Source organism: Pygocentrus nattereri, chromosome 19 (genome assembly GCF_015220715.1).
Source record: "Pygocentrus nattereri isolate fPygNat1 chromosome 19, fPygNat1.pri, whole genome shotgun sequence".
In the NCBI taxonomy this organism is placed as follows: domain Eukaryota; kingdom Metazoa; phylum Chordata; class Actinopteri; order Characiformes; family Serrasalmidae; genus Pygocentrus; species Pygocentrus nattereri.
The window spans coordinates 15,822,882-15,835,919 of NC_051229.1; the positions used below are offsets into that span (position 1 = coordinate 15,822,882).

At 41.0% G+C, this 13,038-nt stretch overlaps 1 protein-coding gene across 1 annotated transcript in view; it reads left to right on the forward strand.

Annotated features, from left to right (window-relative positions):
• ncana (neurocan a) overlaps positions 1-13,038 on the forward strand; it is a 169,842-nt gene that overhangs the window by 110,446 nt on the left and 46,358 nt on the right. The window lies entirely within an intron of this gene.

The window sequence follows — 13,038 nt, forward strand, 5'->3', positions numbered from 1 at the left end:
TTTCTGATTAACATTAGTTCCTCTCGGGAACAGGCAGATTTATCATTCACATTGAGGAATATTTTTGGATCCACTACATAGCCAGAGAGACCTAAGAAAAAATAACAAACTTTACTAAAAATAATGATCTTTACAGTGATGTTTCATATCAAAAGCATAGACAACAGACAACAGTTTGGTCCATGAGAAATGTGATGCATGGTGGTGTGAGGAAATCACACGTTGGGGACCTTCAAGAGCTGCTGAGATACACTGAGCCAAAGCCACCCTGGTCATGTCATTTATTTGGGTTTTAGCTTTGTAATGAGATGTAACTTCATATCATCAGGAACACATTATAGTTGTCAACCTCTTAGTTTAAATAAAACCACGTTCTTACGAGTGTTTAACACTGTTTTGGGTCATTTACCATATACATGGTTATGCCTATCAGTAATATGATCTACCATCGATACAAGGGGCACATATCTCAGTGTATTAATACAGAATTCCATCAATGTGTACACATTTAAGTTTGCATATATCATCATTTTACAATTGCTTTGAATCAGACTGCAGAACTAGAACTGGATTAGTTTTGTAATTGATATTTTTATGGCTTGCCAGTTAGCGATGAATTGCCGGTTGGTTATTGATGTATTTTGGCATAATCTTTGCAACCCTACTGTATACTGTAGTATGCAATATGAGTTACATACTACAGGATGAAATGTGTATTATACATCCCACAATATGCAATATATATGTTACATACTGCAAAGTGTAGTATGCATGTTATATTCTAAAGCAGGTGTCAGCAACCCAAATAGCAGAGAAGAGGCAAAGAAGAGGCATTTTGTGCTTTCAATAAATATCAAGCTACCTTCGAAGCCACAACATTTTATGACCATTTTACCATTTTGGCTGTAAATAAGTCTCTGTATGTGCTAATTTCCTAGTATAGGCTAAGAACCATAAAATAAACGAAAATGCAGACTTACTTTGCTCTGCTTTAAGCTTAGCGTACGACTTTTTACGAGGCTGAAATCTGTTTCCTACTCACCAGCTTTTTGTTTGAATTTTGTCATTCCACTTTAAATTGGTACCTGAGGCCAGAATGTAAGTGTTGCACCATTTTATCTGGAATGGGAAAATTCAAACCAGAACTTGGCAAGAAGAGAAACTGATTAAGCTTAAATACAATGAGTCCATTTGTCTCTAAATTATCGACGTTTGTCTTAAATCTTTCTTTTTGCCTTTTCGTTAGCTACTGGCTAGGCGAGATTGCTGTCTGTGTTGCTATGGTTACCAGCAGTCTTCACACCAGTCTTCAAGGTTAAACAGGAAATTAGCAGATATACATTATACAACTCCAGCGTTTATGACCATTTACTGTTAAAACTGTAACTGCCTTAAAACGATCAGCAGAGCTTTATTTTACTGCAAAGGAGTAAATCATAATTCTGCTACATAATCATTTTTAGTGTAAAAAAATGATTTATTCACATTACATTCTGTAATGTATATTTTATAGTGAATTCATATGTTGTACTACACACTGCACCACACCTTACAGTCTACACAATGCAGTACTTTTCAGTCCCTCCACAAGAACAAAACACAGTATAAACATCTTCATCGGGTTGTAACTCTTTTACACCTGGCAATTCCGTCATGGATGGGCTGCTGTATTTGAAGGCTGTGCTGTTTGAGAGTTGTCTGAGCTTTCAGTGGCCTCTTTGCTGCAGTTATTTACAACTCCGTCTGAGTCTCTGTGCCATCAGGAATAAATCAGACTGCGTTTGTCTGGCAGATACTGAACACTCTCCGCCTTCACCTCAGCGAACGCACTGCACTGAAATGATGGGCGATGCAATTTACTGTGCTCTCCCTCTCGAGAAACAGCATTTGTTAAAGAAATCTGTGCAAGTCTGTCCTCTGGCATCTGTCTGCTGGAAAGTGCATTCATAACAGTGACTTTTGCAGTTAATTCAATGCAGTGTAAATGTACGCACTGAGTCATTGTGAGCTGTGGCAAGTCAGGAGGCATTTCAGAAAGGCGTTTTTAGGCCACTTGCCATTCGGGATAACTGACCCATGCCTGTCCTGAAAATGGTGGTCTGTGATTCGCTTCACAAACCACAGTCATAGTTGGATTAACCATAAACACTATAAAGGCTCCAGCTGAGAGCCTCACAAGCACAGGGATCTTGTCATTAGTGGGTTAAAAAGTCTCAAAACAAATCATTTTAATGGTAATGAAACAAAGGCACAGTGATTTAAAGAGTTGTACCTTTCATTGTCCTTCACTGGACAGTGCAGACACATTTGAACAATTTGAACATCAGCTGAACAATGGGGAAAAAAGTCTCTGTGAACAAGCTGGGTGGTGCCAGCATGATAGCTCTCTTCTCAGCTCCAGTATCTCACTCCAGTCTCACTCCAGACACCTGAAAACCTCACTCCAGTCTCACTACAGAAACCTGAAAACCTCACTCCAGTCTCACTCCAGCCACCTAAAAGTCTAATTTCAGTCTCACTCCCGCCACTTAAAAATCTCACTCCAGCCTCACTCCAGCCACTTGAAAATCTCACTCCAGTCTCACTCCAGCCACCTGAAAATCTCACTCCAGCCACCTGAAAATCGCACTCCAATCTCACATAAGCCCTCTGAAAATCTCACTCCAGCCACCTGAAAATCTCACTCCAATCTCACTCCAGCCACCTGAAAATCCCGCTCCAGTCTCACTCCAGCCATCTGAAAACCTAATTTCAGTCTCACTCCAGCCACCTGAAAATCTCACTCCAGCCACCTAAAGAAATCTCACTCAAGCTAGCTGAAAATCTCACTCTAGTCTCACTAGAGCCATCTGAAAATCTCATTCCAGTCTCACAAGAGCCTCCTGAAAATCCCACTCCAGTCTCACTCCAGCCACCTGAAAATCGCACTCCAATCTCACATAAGCCCTCTGAAAATCTCACTCCAGCCACCTGAAAATCTCACTCCAATCTCACTCCAGCCACCTGAAAATCCCGCTCCAGTCTCACTCCAGCCATCTGAAAACCTAATTTCAGTCTCACTCCAGCCACCTGAAAATCTCACTCCAGCCACCTAAAGAAATCTCACTCAAGCTAGCTGAAAATCTCACTCTAGTCTCACTAGAGCCATCTGAAAATCTCATTCCAGTCTCACAAGAGCCTCCTGAAAATCCCACTCCAGTCTCACTCCAGCCACCTGAAAATCCCACTCCAGTCTCACTCCAGCCACCTGAAATCTCACTCCAGTCACCTCACCACAGTTGGCAACTATGTATGCTGTCATATTTTATATAGCACATAAAATCTCCTCAAAGTTTTTATAGCCTAGTGCCACAAAAAGACTTAATCAGGCCCTGTACACAGTGTGTGTAAGAGCTATCCACTGTCAGTGCTGCATGTCACATAGCGTAATCGGTTCATTTTCTCATGTTAGTTCCTGTTTCAAGTATTGTAATGGCAAAAAACATGTTGAAAATGGGGTGAATATTTGCACTGAGAGTTTTGCAAAGAATGCACATCTTATGCTGACCTACATGGCTAATAAATGTGAGAAGGTTTTTTTGCTTGCAGTGTCCTGCAAGAGGATTTGCCACAAAGCCAGTAGCTGCTGTTTATCACTGTTCAAGCACCAGTAACCTACTGAATGAAGATAATGAGAATAAAGACACCAAAGCACCCCTAGTCAAATGACAAATGAAAATATGTGCAGGTCCTCTTCAGAGAACGCTTCTGCAAAATGAATGTGTATTGGCTGAATGTAACACATTGGAAAAAATAAAACATAAAATGTTGTTTGTCCAAAAAGCACATTTAATATGTTATGAATTAGTTTTTTTTAATAACATATATTCAGTAATAATGACTTGTGCCTGGTAGAAGATGTTTTAACCTATTTTCACTTCAACAGATCTTGAAATTAAATCATTTAAAAGTGTACATAGTTAAATAACAAAAATTGTTAAAATATCTGTCCCTAGTTTCAGTCAAGCCCTTAACACACATTTGGTACAAAGTACCCTCTGGGTCATTGTTAACAAATTCATATAGAAAATGAATGGGACGTGCGGACCCCAGCTGCAGCAAGGACAAAGGTCAATACACAGGGCATTAGGTCAGAGGTCAAGTAGTCCATCATGGCAGAGACACAAAGATAGCCCTGGTGAGGTCAAGGGGTCAGAGAAGACTATTGTCCCTGTTTCTCTTGTCCTGCACACTTTTATACTTTAATTCTTTAATTCTTTGTGGTCAATCTTAATGTTCTGACTTCTTTTGTTAAGCAGTGTACGTCAAGGTCAGTGTTAGGATTAGAGAGCCATTTGATTTGCGATTATGCTATAAGTAGGAATATGCTTTAACCTCTTAAACCGCAGGCTTTAATTTGAGGGTATTTAAACAGTGTAGGAATTACAACCATTTTCATACATAGCTCCCCCATTTTTAGGGGCTCAAAAGTAATTAGGCAAACTAACAGTCATACATCAAATTGTCATATTTAATACTTGGCTGCAAGTGCCTTGCAGCCGATGACTGCTTGAGGTCTGAAACCCATAGATACTACTGGATGCTGGGTTTCTTGCCTGGTGATGCTCTGCCAGGCCTTTGCTGCAGCTGTCTTCAGTTTCTTCCTGTTTTTGAACATTCTCTGCTGTGCATATTACCTTCAGTCTTGCCTACAGAGAGTGAAATACATGCTCGATTGGACTGAGGACAAGTGATTGACTTAGCAATTGCAGAAAAGGTCTGTTACTTTTGCAGTGTGCTTCAGTACATTGTCCATCTCCATTGTAAAGTGCTGCTCTGTGGATTTTGAAGCATTTGGCTAAAACTAAGCAGATATTGTAGCTCTATATACTTCCACATTTACCCTAATTGATGATATCATCATCAATTAAAACAATAAATTCCTTTAGTGCCATTAATAAATCAGACAATCAGTGTCAATCCCATGGCAGCCATACATGCTCAAGCCATAGCAGTACCTCCACCATGCTTAACAGATGAGATGGTATGCTTTGGATCATGAGCATTTCATTCCCTTGTCAATACTCTTGTCTTGTCATCTTTCTGGTACAAGTTGATCTTTATCCATAACATGTAGTTCCAGAACTGTACAGGCTTTTTTTAGATGTTTTGGTCTTTCTGTTTTGGAGGCTTGACAGTGGTTTACACTTTTTCTGATAAACTCTCTGTGTTTACTCTAGTGAAGCCTTCTTTTGATCATTGGCTTTGACACAGATACGTCTACCTCCTAAGTGTTCTTGATCTGGCCAACAGACATGAAGGATTTTTTCCCCAGGGGAAAGATGTCTTCTGTCATTAACCTCAGTTGTTTTCAGTGGTCTTCTGGATCTTGTTTCACTTGCTTCCTTGTCTGTTTCACTTGTTTGTGACAGTCCTTTGGACTTTATATTGAGAATTAACAGCAACAGATTCCAAATGCAATTCTCACACTTGAAATCAACTCTGGATCTTTATCTGCTTACTTGTAAGTGGAATAAGGAGAGAATAGCGCATAACTGGCCATAGAACAGTTGAACAGCCAACTGCCCAATCACTTTTGAGCCACTAAAAATGAGTGGATATATATATATATATATATATATATATATGAAAATGGTTGCAGTTCCTTTACTATTCATCCAATTTAGATGAAAAGACCCTCAAATTAAAGCTGAGCTCATATTCATTATTTAATTTCAGTTTCAATATGCTGTGGTAAACAAATATTTATGGATTATAAACATATATGATACAAGTACTGTGCAACACTTCATGCTTCTAATAATGAACAGAGGGTGAAAGCATCATGATAGAGTTGAGCCAGCAACCCAATGGTTGTGGGTCCCAATCCCAGCCCTTACTGGCTGTTCTCGCTTGTTCTCTTGTCTGGATATTCCTGGTGGTGCCCTCCACTGCCTGGAGTGGCCTTTTCTGATGGTGGGTTGTTCTCAGACTTGGCATAGCAAGGCAGCAAAATTCCCCTTGTAGGATTAATCAGGTGTAATATAACATCATGTGTGCCAACATAAAAGTAAAAGTGGCCCAAATCTGATCTTTTTCTTCATATGTAACTCAAATGTGTTATCTGTGTGGCTGTATGTACAGCCAGAAACACACTGAATCTGACATTTTCAGTTCCAATTTGAGATGCTTTCATATGTGGATCTGATACGTATCTGATATGTGGCAATTCAACTCAGTCTAAAGAGCCAGATCGGAATTCATGACTTTTATGTCAATCCACCTGGACACTCATCATCATTTCATAATCATTTAGGCTGGTGTTTCTGTACCAAAAAATTAGAAGGCATTTATTGCAACTGCTCCGTGTTTGAAGAGATTTTGAATGCGGCAGCAGCATCAAGGAAAAGTCTGAAAGCAAAGTTCCAAGAATCCAAAACAAGACACAAAACAAAGAAGTGTCTGTGGCCGCATAATGTACTTTTTTTACATCAAGCTCAAATACATTCTTAATGATCACCCCTGTGCTGCTGGTGAAGATAAAACTGAAAGCTCTGCATTAGTTGGCAGTCATGATTGCTTACCTCTGGATGAGCGTGCCATGTGAAGCATTGTTCTTTTGCATATGTGTGTCAGTTTAGGAGTGTGATGTGGTCAGATATGTCACATATAGGTCACATTTAAAAGACTGTAATGTTGTGGAGCGATAAGTAGGCGCATACTATGTGCAAACACAAGCGAGATTTATTAAGGGCAAATCCATAATCAGGGTCAAGACAGTACATGGTCAAAGAGCCAACACAGAGAGCAGGAGAGACGGACACAAACAAACACAGAATTCCAAACAATACACACCTCAAACATCAAACAACCGCAATGGGTGGTGGGTCCGGAGGCATGGTGACTGACAGCGGGTCTGGAGGCGCGGGCATGCCACGGGATGCAGCCACAGGAACGGGCGTGCCACGGGGTGCGGCCATGGGAATAGGCATGCCGCAGGTTGTGGACACTGCATTGCTCAAGACAGGTAGACCCTAGGTGCTTACCTGAACTCTCGTCATCATAATACCAGACGGGATTGCTCCTTCGCCTTTTTTCAGGAACGACGAGATGCTCATGTACCGTCAGCGCCAGGGGACTTGCTGTCTCCGGCTTGGTGACGTTGAGACATAGTTAACTTGGGCTGAACAGAAACAGCCGTAGTTTCTTCCCAACGGAACAACCACATCCTGGAGTCTCGCTTTCTCGCTGCGTCCTTGGTCAGCTGGTCTTTCTGTAACGTTGTGGAGCGATAAAGAGGTGGATGCATGTGCAAAGACAAGCAAGATTTATTAAGGGCAAATCCATAATCAGGGTCGAGATGGTCCATGGTTAGAGAGCCAACACGGAGAGCAGGAGGGACAGACATAATGAAACAAACACAGAATTCCAAACAATACACACCTCAAACATCAAACAAATCAAACACTACAAACCGCACAAACAACACAAACAACTAGGAAAAACACAGGGCTTAAATACAACAGGGATAACAAGGGATAACAGGACACAGGTGGAAAACACAGGTGGGGGGCGGAGTCTGAAAACAAGGGGGCTGGACTGAGAAGATGAATGAAAGCACATTGACACGTAAACAAAAGCACATGGAAGACTAAAACACAAGCACATAACTGGGAGGGGCCAATCATGACAAAGACATTGTAAGCAGCCAAACAAAACGATCAGATTTGGTGAAAGAATGCCCATTTTATCTACTGTAAACTTACATTTACAGAGTTTTGCAGGCTTTTTTCAGCTCTTCTTGATGGTACAAGAGTAATTTGCATCTGCTGTAGCAATGACTTAGCAGTTAATGATAATGGCAGTTGTGAAGTGATGTCCCATTAAGCTGCTTCTGTTAAGGCCCTATTTCTTATCCGGTCAGTTGTGAATTATGCATTTCTGTGAATGTTATATTGGCCTCATTTCCCCTTTTTATCATCAGTCATTCTGTGGTACGCCAGAGTTATAATCACATTCAGCGAAATGATTATTTGATCTACCTGCGCAAAGTTTCATAACAGCATTGCAGGGTAATTTTCATATTTCAAAGCCACGTTTACAAATCTGCATTAATCTGATTTAAATGATCTGCGGTGTGACAAAGTTATCGGCCCGCACAGGAGACAGGAAACACGCTGGGTGAAACATGGAAGGGAGCTGCAGTTTGCGGAGTCGGTGGATTTGCAGCATCTGCGCCGTTTCAGGGAGCCAAACCCGTTTGCATAATGCATAAGCGGATCAAATATTCATGAGGTGCAAAAGTGCGTGGTGAGTCTGAGGGAATAGAAAATGACCTTGGCACTCTCGGCACTGGCATCTTGAATGACCCACTCCTACACTGTCCTCTCCTTCTGACACACAGCAGATAAATATATCATACACAGCTTGTTAGACACATAGAAACCATGTGCCGTCACAGTGTTTGTGCAGACTTCTCCAAAATGCAGTGGATCAACTTGTTCAACTTGGATAAAGTTTGAATATGTGCCATATAGTTACAGTTAAATCCTGGATAGGTAAATGCAGTGTCTGCATTTATTTCACCAAGAGTGTTACTGTATGATGGTGAGTGCACACATGTATGAGAGTAACATATTAAAGAGACGTGGGGCCATATTATAGAAACTTCTTAAGTCTGAAATCTTATCGCTGTTGTTGAAAGAAAACCTCATATCTCCAAGATGATAACTTTACAGGAAAAGGAAAAAAAAAACATGTTACTTTTAATGTTAATTAAAGTCAAAAGAACCACACTTTTTTCCCCAAGTTATTTTGGGCCATTTCTTTTTGTCCAGTCATCATGAAATATACAGACAAATATACAGTAAAGGGCAACAGACATTTTCAAATTATGTCAAAAACTGAAAAATGACAAAAAATGCAGCGTTATCTTATCTGCTTAGTCATCATGACAACTTCACTTAGGACAGAAGTTATTACAGAACAGCAGTTCTTGAGGTTATCTTATCCTAACTCCAGATATGAAAACAGATATGAAACAGTTACAGAAACATCTAACTAGAGCTGTGTTAACTTCTGTTTTAACCGTTTGCATCTATATGTCATGGTTGGCTACTCCCACTACTCCATGTGCTTTTTCTGTTTACTTTCTGATCGTCCACGTGTCCCTTTGTTTTGATCTTCCACGTGTTTTCTTTGTTTTTTTCATTTTCATTTTTTCATTTTTGTCATGTCTGTGGCTCCTGCTCTTCGTGTCGGCTATATGAACCTGGACCGTTTTGACCATGACCCTGGATTTGCCGATAATAAAAGTCGCTTATCTCAGCATATGCGTCCGCCTCCCCGCTCCCCGGAGTTACACTATAGTTTTGTGTCATTGTCAGGCAGCACAGTTCACTATCAATAATGTATTGAGGCTACATTTATATACAGTAAAACACTTTTTTAAAACTTTGTGTTTTAAAAATCTCAGACACTGCAGACGTGATCTCCACCTTCCCCTCTTATTATTGTCAATGATAAAATATTACAGTGATGGCGGTTAATAATAATGAGAAAGCTGAGCCGAACACATCTGTTTATCAGGAAGAATAGCATTAGTGCACTTGGCTACAGTGTTTGGGAAATGAAACTGAAACTGGAGCAACAGTGCTATGAAAACAGTACAAAGTGCTGTCACAGTGTTCTTAACTTCAACTTGACTTTATCATGCTTTCATTTTTTGACCTTTTTATACATCAGTAGTGGTTGCTAACTGCCTGGCTAATTAGCTTGGTCGATTGCTAGGTAACAGACATAATAGTTGAATACTGACTTCAGTCATAAAAATTAAATAAGATTTTCTGACAAGATAAGATGCTGTAAGATAAGATTCCTAAACCAAGATAAAATTTGCTTCTGTAATACAAACTTATGAAATATCTTAACCTGTCAGATCTTAAAATAAAACAAAAAGAGAGAGGATTTCTGTAATACGACCCCAGAATAGAACACGGACTATAGTATGTACATATGTGCAGGGTCTGAGATACAATAGACGGTTAGTCATACAGTAAGGGAAGTTTGCTTTGTTATGTTTAAGTTTAAAGTGCAAAGTATACACTGTGATTAAAGAGTGCTACAGCTTCAGAGAAAAAGCTGTTGGCATATCTAGTTGTGCTGGCTTTGATGACCCAGAATCTTCTACCATAGAAGGCTGGAAGAGGTGATGTCCAGGCCAAAAGGGGTCAGCTGTAATCTTACCAACACAGGGAAGTTTGCTTCATGACCCTGCTGTTGAAGATATCCCAAAGTGTCAGTCAAATACATCTGATGATCAGCTCTGTTGTCGTGATTATGTGCTGGAGTTTTCTTGTGAGGTGGAGGAGTCAAACCAGATGGAAAGTGAGGACCGGTTCAATGTTTGCTATGCAGAACTGAATCACCAGGCAGATCTATGGCAGTTTCCTCTCCCACTTCACGTCCCCAGATATGGTATTACCAGGAACTTCAGAGTGGAAACCACAGAGCAGTTGATGATGAGGGGAGTGTAGGGAAGAGGGGTTGCACCTGATGTCCAACAACATCTCCTCAGTCTTTTGCGCGCTCAGCATTAGCTGCTCGACCTTCTTTCTGTAGGCGGACTCATCACCGCTGCTTATGAGCATGATCACGATGGTATCATCTGCAAGCTTCAGGATCTTCACAGATGGTTCCTTGGAGACACAAGTGTGTAGAGGCTGATGAGAAGGGGTAAGAGTGCACAACCTTGTGGTTCTCTTCGTTCTCTGTGCCAACCATGTCTCCAAGGAACCAAGTTCTTTAAGTCATTTAAAAAAAACATTCGGCAAAATTATATTGTTTAAAAGAGAAACACGTGTAGCACAACATCACAGTGATGACAGACTCTTGGTGTAGAGAATGCTTGGAGAAGAATTTCAATTCCTAACCCTGTAAAGTACAGAAGTGTAAACATCAAAGTTTGGGACTGTTTTTCTTACCGTGTAATTGAGCTTTTGCTCATTGATGGGATCACAAAATCAGAAGTCTACTTTTTTTGTACAACATATTTTAGATGTCTAAGTCTACAAAGAAAGGGCTTAAAAGATAACAACTTGAACTATACTGATAAGATAACTACAGTGAGGAAAATAAGTATTTGAACACCCTGCGACTTCGCAAGTTCTCCCACTTAGAAATCATGGAGGGGTCTGAAATTTTCATCTTAGGTGCATGTCCACTGTGAGAGACATAAGATTTTTAAATAATTTATTTGTGTGTTACTGCAGCAAATAAGTATTTGAACACCTGTGAAAATCAATGTTAATATTTGGTACAGTAGCCTTTGTTTGCAATTACAGAGGTCAAACGTTTCCTGTAGTTTTTCACCAGGTTTGCACACACTGCAGCAGGGATTTTGGTCCGTTCCTCCACACAGACCTTCTCCAGATCAGCCACGTTTCTGGGTTGTCGCTGAGAAACACGGAGTTTGCGCTCCCTCCAAAGATTTTCTATAGGGTTTAGGTCTGGAGACTGGCTAGGCTACTTCAGAACCTTGAAATGCTTCTTACGGAGCCACTCCTTGGTTATCCTGGCTGTGTGCTTTGGGTCATTGTCATGTTGGAAGACCCAGCCACGACCCATCTTCAATGCTCTAACTGAGGGAAGGAGGTTGCTCCCCAAAATCTCGCAGTACATGGCCCCGGTCATTCTCTCCTTAATACAGTGCAGTCGTCCTGTCCCATGTCTAGAAAAACACCCCCAAAGCATGATGCTTCCACCCCCATGCTTCACAGTAGGGATGGTGTTTTTGGGATGGTACTCATCATTCTTCGTCCTCCAAACATGGTGGGTGGAATTAAGACCAAAAAGTTCTGTTTTGGTCTAATCTGACCACAGAACTTTCTCCCATGACTCCTCTGGATCATCCAAATGGTCATGGGCAAACTTAAGACGGGCCTGGCCTTGTGCTGATTTAAGCAGGGGAACCTTCCGTGCCATGCATGAATTTTAACTATGACATCTTAGTGTATTACCCACAGTAACCTTGGAAACAGTGGTGCCAGCTCTCTTCAGGTCATTGACTAGCTCCTCCCGTGTAGTTCTGGGCTGATTCCTCACCTTTCTTAGGATCATTGATACGCCACGAGGTGAGATCTTGCATGGAGCCCCAGTCCAAGGAGACTGACAGTCATGTTTAGCTTCTTCCATTTTCTAATAATTGCTCCAACAGTTGATCTTTTTACACCAAGCAGCTTGGCAATTGCCCCGTAGCCCTTTCCAGCCTTGTGAAGGTCTACAATTTTGTCTCTGGTGTCTTTGGACAGCTCTTTGGTCTTAGCCATGTTAGTAGTTGGAGTCTTACTGACTGTGTGGGGTGGACAGGTGTCTTTATGCAGCTAACAACCACAAACAGGTGTTTCTAATTTATAATAAGTGGAGTGGAGGTGGACTTTTTAGAGGCGGACTAACGGATCTTTGAGGGCCAGAATTTTTGCTGATTGACAGGTGTTCAAATACTTATTTGCAGCAGTAACACACAAATAAATTATTAAAAAATCCTACATTGTGATTTCCAGATTCTGTTTCTCACAGTGGACACACACCAAAGATGAAGAACCCTCCATGATTTCTAAGTGGGAGAACTTGCAAAGTTGCAGGGTGTTCAAATACTTATTTTCCTCATTTCAGCTGCATTTTACAAAAAAGAAAATGCAAATGTTCTTGAAATGGTCTGTTTAAAAATAACACTTGGCGGGTTCCGGTTATGGTGGCTTGCTGAGAGGACGTGCGTTAATCTGCTCTGCTACCTCGTCAACTAAATCCTTTCTAAAAACGTGTTTTTTTGCGTCGGTTGTTCATCACAATCTATCAGAAAACAGAAGGTAATGCCAACGACACAAAAAAAACCAAGCCTAAGCCGCAAACAAACTCTTCAACCGAAGTTGTCGAACTTTGCAATGCCGACCAATAAGCCTAACTCTGCGGCTAGCGTCGAGGCTATGGAGACCGAGCATACGGCTAACGCTAGCAAGGCAGCCGAAGACACAGCACCGGGGCCGGATAACCCTGCGGTTA